This window comes from Oncorhynchus nerka, linkage group LG8 (genome assembly GCF_034236695.1).
Source record: "Oncorhynchus nerka isolate Pitt River linkage group LG8, Oner_Uvic_2.0, whole genome shotgun sequence".
Lineage (NCBI taxonomy): Eukaryota > Metazoa > Chordata > Actinopteri > Salmoniformes > Salmonidae > Oncorhynchus > Oncorhynchus nerka.
Genome location: NC_088403.1, coordinates 18,873,982 through 18,882,346, shown reverse-complemented (window position 1 = coordinate 18,882,346; position 8,365 = coordinate 18,873,982). Strand labels below are relative to the sequence as shown.

General features: G+C 48.1%; 1 protein-coding gene across 1 annotated transcript in view; it reads right to left on the bottom strand.

The window, feature by feature from the left end:
* The window catches only part of LOC115119944 (voltage-dependent calcium channel subunit alpha-2/delta-1-like), a 189,260-nt gene that overhangs the window by 91,213 nt on the left and 89,682 nt on the right, over positions 1-8,365 (bottom strand). The window lies entirely within an intron of this gene.

The window sequence follows — 8,365 nt, the reverse complement described above, 5'->3', positions numbered from 1 at the left end:
CCAGAGGGCACTTCGAATATTTGGTCATGCCTTTTGGGCTATCCAACTCCCCAGCGGTTTTCCAGGCACTCGTCAATGACGTGCTGAGAGATATGATTGATCAGTTCATATATGTTTACCTGGATGACATACTGATTTTTTTCTTCTTCTCTCCAGGAACACGTTCAGCACGTCAGACGAGTGCTTCAGAGGTTGTTGGAGAATGGACTTTTTGTCAAGGCGGAGAAATGCATTTTTCATGCACAATCCGTTCCATTCCTAGGTTACATCGTCTCGACTGAAGGTATTTGCATGGATCCTGACAAGGTTAAGGCTGTGGTGGATTGGCCAAGCCCAGATTCCCGTAAGGCCCTACAGAGGTTTCTGGGATTCGCCAATTTCTACCGGCGTTTCGTTCGCAACTTTAGCCAGATAGTCGCTCCTCTTACCGCCTTAACCTCCCCCAGAGTGACGTTCAGGTGGTCCGATACAGCCGAGGCTGCATTCGCCAAACTCAAGAGCCGCTTTGTTTCGGCTCCCATCCTCATAGCTCCCGATCCCTCGCGTCAGTTCGTGGTGGAGGTGGACGCTTCAGAGGTGGGGGTAGGTGCGATACTTTCCCAACGTTCCTCTTCTGACGACAAGATGCACCCTTGCGCGTTCCTTTCCCATCGGTTATCACCTGCGGAACGCAACTACGACATTGGCAACAGAGAGTTGTTGGCAGTGAAGTTAGCACTGGAGGAGTGGCGCCATTGGTTAGAGGGTTCGGGGGTACCTTTTATAGTTTGGACCGATCACAAAGATTTGGAATATATCAGAACCGCCAAGCGACTCAACTCCAGGCAGGCGCGGTGGGCACTCTTTTTCGGACGTTTGACTCTCTCTCTCGTATCGCCCGGGTTCCAAGAATGTCAAACCCGATTCCCTTTCTCGCATTTTTGACCATTCCGAACGCCCATCCACTCCCGAGTGCATCCTACCCGGGACCCTAGTGGTCTCCACACTCACATGGGAGGTTGAATCGAGGGTGAAAACGGCCTTAGAAGGGGTAACGCTCCGCCCGGTTGCCCGCCTAATCGGTTGTTTGTGCCGGAGGGGTGTCGGTCCGATGTTATTCGGTGGGGGCATTGCTCCAACGTAGCGTGTCATCCAGGAGCCAGCCGCACTAGCTTTTTGGTTAAGCAACGCTTTTGGTGGCCACTGATGGCTCGTGACATTCACAGTTTTGTCTTGGCTTGCTCGGTTTGTGCCACTGGGAAGACTTCTAATCGACCCCCAGATGGGTTACTCCAACCGCTGTCGGTCCCTTCGAGACCCTGGTCCCACATCGCGCTAGATTTTGTTACCGCCCTCCCGCCCTCCCAGGGCAAGACGGTTGTTTTGACCGTGGTGGACCGGTTCTCGAAGGCGGCTCATTTTATTCCCTTGCCTAAATTACCATCTGCCAAGGAGACAGCGGTAACTGTCGTGGATCACGTCTTTCGCTTACATGGCCTGCCGATGGACGTAGTTTCTGACAGGGGGCCCCAATTTGTGTCCAAGTTTTGGCAAGAGTTTTGTAGGTTACTGGGAGCGAGTGTCAGCCTGTCTTCAGGGTTTCATCCCCAGAGCAACGGTCAAACGGAGAAGGCCAACCAAGATTTGGAGAGAGTGTTGTGATGTTTGGTTTCTAAGAATCCCTCTTCCTGGAGTCAACAACTCTCTATGGTTGAGTACGCTCACAATTCGTTGCCAGTGGCAGCCACGGGTCTCTCTCCGTTTGAGTGTAGTTTAGGTTACCAGCCACCTATCTTTCCCAGTACGGAGTCCGAGGTCACTGTTCCCTCCGCTCACGCTTTCATCCAGAGGAAAGTCACGCATGGAGCAGAGCCCGTGAGACTCTTCTCCGGGTGGGGGCGCGCACCAAGGCTAAGGCCGATCGCCACCGGTCGAAGCCTCCGGTATACGTCGTTGGCCAAAGAGTGTGGCTTTCTACTAAGAACATTCCACTCCGATCCGTTTCGAACAAGCTTGCCCCCAAATTTATCGGCCCGTTCAAAGTCACCAGGATCATTAGTCCGGTGGCGGTCCGGCTCAAGCTTCCTCCGGCGTATAGGAGAATTCATCCTACCTTTCATGTGTCTAAAATAAAACCTGTGTTTCAGGCACGCATTAACCCGCCGGTCCCGGTTCCCCCGCCGCCACGACTTGTTGATGGGGAACCCACCTTTTCTGTCAATCGTATTTTGGACTCTAGAAGGAGGGGACGCGGATTCCAGTACCCGGTGGACTGGGAGGTTTACGGCCCGCAGGAGAGAAGTTGGTACCTAGGTACCTGCTAGGGACATTCTGGATCACTCCCTTATCGATGATTTCAATCGACAGGTAAATTCGCCTGGGAACGCCAAGGGGCGTTCCTAGGGGGGGGGTATTGTCACAGTTCATGAATCCACTGCCTCCTTCTCTCTTTCTCTTTCTCTCTCTCTCTCTCTCCCGTGTTTGTGTGGGCGTGGTTCCCAATCTCGGCCTGATTGTCTGCGCCAGCTGGAATCACTTATCTTCCCTTTATATGTTCTGTAACCAGTGTTTCTTGTTGTCAGATCGATGTTACTTCCCTGAGGTTGTGTCGTGTGTCCGTGCTCATCTCTCGCCGCCCTTGTGTGGATTATCTGCTGTGCTCCTTCCTACCCATCCGGACACACTCCCCTGGATTTCTCAGCACGCTATCATCGGAAGATGCGCCCTAGTCCCTGGGTCGGATTCCGTCTGAGTACAGTCTGTCTGTCCTGTTGCTGCTGTGAACTGTATTCATTAAACCATCGTTGCTTGCATCTTGCATCCGCCTCTGTATTGTCACAGTAGCGGTGTGTGTGTGTGTGTGCATGTCTGCTCTTGCTTGGGCTATTCAATGAATAATTGCAGCTGGAGGGTAAGAGACACACACAACGGTTAGGGCTTTGGGATTATCAAACACCCCTTTGCCTCGTGTGTGTGTGTTTGTGCGTGTGTTCACGTGTGTGAGAGAATTAATGAGTTATTGTGTGTTGTTATTAAAGCTACTTCCTTCACTCTGGGATATGTCACACTGTTATTAAAGCTACTTCCTTCACTCTGGGATATGTCACACTGTTATTAAAGCTACTTCCTTCACTCTGGGATATGTCACACTGTTATTAAAGCTACTTCCTTCACTCTGGGATATGTCACACTGTTATTAAAGCTACTTCTTTCACTCTGGGATATGTCACACTGTTATTAAAGCTACTTCTTTCACTCTGGGATATGTCACACTGTTATTAAAGCTACTTCTTTCACTCTGGGATATGTCACACTGTTATTAAAGCTAATTCCTTCACTCTGGGATATGTCACACTGTTATTAAAGCTACTTCCTTCACTCTGGGATATGTCACACTGTTATTAAAGCTACTTGTGTTGACACATCCCAGAGTGAATGAAGTAACTTTAATAACAGTGTTAACACATCCCAGAGTGAATGAAGTAACTTTAATAACAGTGTTAACACACACACCCTCAGAGTGTCTGAGCTCGTCTGGGCCAGTGTATGTATGGAGTTGACAGGTGACACACAGGGTTGACGCTAACGGGCATCAGGCGATTCAGAGTTCCATTTCCAAACTGAGCCTCCAACACTCATACTACACACACCAATCCTCCTAATGACTGAGAACACACACACACACACACACACACACACACACACACACACACACACACACACACACACACACACACACACACACACACACTTGCATGATGCAAATGCACACACATACACTGTTTCAATCTCATGCACACAAACACTCATTTTCAATCTCAAACCCATACCAATAGGCACGCGCACGCACGCACGCACACACACATACACGTCCCTATTCCCCACCCACACCAAATCAGCAGGGAGAAAGACTCCAATCAGCAGGCCCCACTGTGGAGGAGTGACAGTCTCTACACGCTGCTATTATTAGACTGAACTGGAGAGCAGAAAGAGAGCAGGAAGAGAGGGAGAGAGAAGAAGGATGGGTGAGAGGGAAGAAATGGAGAGAGGGGAGATGGAGAAGAGACGGAGAGAGGGGGGGCATGGGGAAAAGACGAAGAGACAGGGGGAGATGGAAAAGAGACAGAGAGAGAGGAGGAGATGGAGAGAGTGATGGATAGAGTGAACAAGCCAAAACACAGAGAGAAAGGAGAGGAGAGGAGAGGAGAGGAGAGATGAGGAGAAGAGAGGAGAAGAGAGGAGAGGAGAGGAGAAGAGAGGAGAAGAGAGGAGAAGAGAAGAGAGGAGAGGAGGAGAGGAGAGGAGGAGAGGAGAGGAGAGTGAAAGTCAAAGGAGGAAAATATGGGTAAAAAGATACATTAGAATAGAGAATGTGAGAGAAAGAGAGATTGAAACAGAGCGGGATGGTGGGACACCTCATCAAACCTTGATTCAGCCATCAAACCCACAAGGACACTTGGCTTAGTCTAGACAATGTCCTGTAATCAACTTACCACCCCGCCTATCTACACACACACCACCACCCAGCCCACTCTGGTGCCCACACACACACACACCTCCATGGCAACGCTGACAGCACCAGCCAGCTGAAGTAGCATTGATGTGGCAGCCCATCCTAGGAGAGAGGTAGAGGGATAGAGGAATGTAGGGAGAGGTAGAGGGATAGATGAATGTATGGAGAGGTAGAGGGATAGACGAATGTAGGGAGAGGTAGAGGGATAGAGGAATGTAGGGAGAGGTAGAGGGATAGAGGAATGTAGGGAGAGGTAGAGGGATAGAGGAATGTAGGGAGAGGTAGAGGGATAGAGGAATGTAGGGAGAGGTAGAGGGATAGAGGAATGTAGGGAGAGGTAGAGGGATAGAGGAATGTAGGGAGAGGTAGAGGGATAGAGGAATGTAGGAGAGGTAGAGGGATAGAGGAATGTAGGAGAGGTAGAGGGATAGAGGAATGTAGGGAGAGGTAGAGGGATAGAGGAATGTAGGGAGAGGTAGAGGGATAGAGGAATGTAGGGAGAGGTAGAGGGATAGAGGAATGTAGGGAGAGGTAGAGGGATAGAGGGATGTAGGGAGAGGTAGAGGGATAGAGGGATGTAGGGAGAGGTAGAGGGATAGAGGGATGTAGAGGGATAGAGGAATGTAGGGAGAGGTAGAGGGATAGAGGAATGTAGGGAGAGGTAGAGGGATAGAGGAATGTAGGGAGAGGTAGAGGGATAGAGGAATGTAGGGAGAGGTAGAGGGATAGAGGAATGTAGGGAGAGGTAGAGGGATAGAGGAATGTAGGGAGAGGTAGAGGGATAGAGGAATGTAGGGAGAGGTAGAGGGATAGAGGAATGTAGGGAGAGGTAGAGGGATAGAGGAATGTAGGGAGAGGTAGAGGGATAGAGGAATGTAGGGAGAGGTAGAGGGATAGAGGGATGTAGGGAGAGGTAGAGGGATAGAGGAATGTAGGGAGAGGTAGAGGGATAGAGGGATGTAGGGAGAGGTAGAGGGATAGAGGAATGTAGGGAGAGGTAGAGGGATAGAGGGATGTAGGGAGAGGTAGAGGGATAGAGGAATGTAGGGAGAGGTAGAGGGATAGAGGGATGAGTAACACAGAAGCTCACCGCCCAAAAAAATCTGACGAAAATAGGAAGGGACAGACAGGCTGTGACTGTGGGGTGCGTCGCTAAATCCCCCATTAGCCACTCAGAGCCACAGTGAGAGAAAGATAGAGAGTGAGAAAATGTGTGCGTGAGTGAAAAGGAGAGAAAGAGAAAGAGCGAGAGAAGGGAGAAAGCGAAAAAAGAGGGGACAGAAAAAGAGAGAGAATGAGACCACCAGAGCGAGAGGAAAAGAGAGGGATGAATCATTCCTGGACCCACCCCCCCTCCCTGTCCTACCCACTACCTCCTTCCCATCTTCGTCATTGCTCATTCCCACTCGTAAAAATATCTGGACGCACTCGTCCATCCAGCCGTCCTGTTCATGATAATGATCAACACGTCTGTAGATGGACGGACAGACCTAAAGACTCATCAATACCTCCATCATATGAAGGATTATACAATGAGCTCCAAAAGTATTGGAACAGTGACACATGTTTTGTTATTTTGGCTCTGTACTCTAGCAATTTGGATTTGAAATGATAACCTTATAAATACTTCAAAATTCGATGTTTGCAACAACTTCAAAATTTGAGGGTTAAGTAACATGGATGAAAGTCTAATTCTGACATGAGACTGAGACGTGGTAGCTTTTTGTACATAGTCCCCCCCTTTAAGGGGACCAAAAATATTGTGACAAATTCACTTATATGTGTATATATGCAAATACCTAACTTTTTACTACTTTAATACCCAAGTGAATTTGTCCCAGTACTTTTGGTCCCCTAAAATTGGGGGACTATGAACAAAAAGGGCTGTAATTTCTGAAACAGTTCACCCGATATGGATGAAAATACCCCCAAAATTTAAGATGACAGTCTGCACTTTAATCCTCATAGCCATTGTATAATTTCTAATCCAAAGTGCTGGAGTAAAGAGCCAAAACAACGAAAAGTGTGTCACTATCCCAATACTTTTGAAGCTCACAGTATACTGGACCACTCACTACACTATCTGAGCCAGTAACTAAATGACAAATAAATAAATCCATAACCTCAGGTATGTGTGTGTGTGTGTGTGTGTCTGTGTCCATACATGCGCAGGGTGCCCCGTGTCCTCAGTGTGCCCATGCTAAAAGAGGCCCCCTACACACACACACACACACACACACACACACACACACACACACACACACACACACACACACACACACACACACACACACACACACACACACACACACACACACACACACGCACACACAAACACACAGCTCACAAACTGAATACACCAATGTGTGAGCTGATGGAACAAGAGCCTAGCGTTTTCCTCCCTGAGTGACAGTGGCTTGTAGATCTTAATGAAGGTGATGTCTAATGCTCACTAACTATGTCACATATGCTACACCCTCCCCCCCAACCCACTGCTAAAACCAGGCCATCTAAATCACCTCAATCAACACCATCATAATTCCTACAAATCACACCTCCTGTTCATTTTCACACCACAACCCTGTTGGAACTGAAACTGAGTCTGGATCAATGAGTGTTGTGACATCCAGTCTGCTCTAAATAAAGCCTACAGAAATAGCCCTGGTCTGGGAACAGATCATGATAGATCACACTGTTCCCAGTTTGGAGTGGTTTTCACTGTTGTCCCCTATAAGAAAATAAAAATAAATAGGCACAAACTTTTTATCCACATAGGGACGTTCACCTTGTGATAAGAGGAGGGAATCAACACATATCCCTAGAATAGGCCTTAGCCTAGAGTGAGCTCAGTGTGAAGACATGGAGAACATCATTATACCACCTAGTGGCATAACGAACATGGACACCTAGTGACATAATGAACATGGACACCTAGTGGCATAATGAACATGGACACCTTGTGGCATAATGAACATGGACACCTTGTGGCATAATGAACATGGACACCTTGTGGCATAATGAACATGGACACCTTGTGGCATAATGAACATGGACACCTAGTGGCATAATGAACATGGACACCTAGTGGCATAATGAACATGGACACCTTGTAGCATTACGAACATGGACACCTAGTGGCATAATGAACATGGACACCTAGTGGCATAATGAACATGGACACCTAGTGGCATAATGAACATGGACACCTAGTGGCATTACGAACATGGACACCTAGTGGCATAATGAACATGGAAACCTAGCGGCATAATGAACATGGACACCTAGTGGCATAATGAACATGGACACCTAGTGGCATAATGAACATGGACACCTAGTGGCATAACGAACATAGACACCTCCGAGGCCTAAGCAAAAAAGCAAGAATGTGGTGCACGCCCACGCCACCACCAAAATGAAACAGTGAGATAGGAGAGAGGAAGGGACGACACCATTTAGATGGAACGAGACGGTGACAATACTACGGGCTGATTATCAGCACAAAATGTCATCACTGAGATAACAGGCTCTACATCTCAAGCAAAAAACAACATCAGCAATACACTCACCAGCTTCCGTTCTTTATGTGAGACGGACATGCTACAGCATTCAGGGACTGTACCGTGGCTAAGGTGCACACGGAGCAAGGAGACACTGCCTGGAATCTGTCTGTTGATGAGCTGGAAGTGTTCATTTCCATCCTGTATCTCCATGGAGCATTCGGGGGAAAGAGTGTGTGTATGGAGAGCTTCTGGTGAGGTACTTTTCTTTGGAGAAACCATGTCATGGGATCACTTCAGAGAGATCATGCTTTACCTCCATTTTGATGAAACAGAAATTTGCCATGGTATCCAACGTATAAATACCTTACTATTT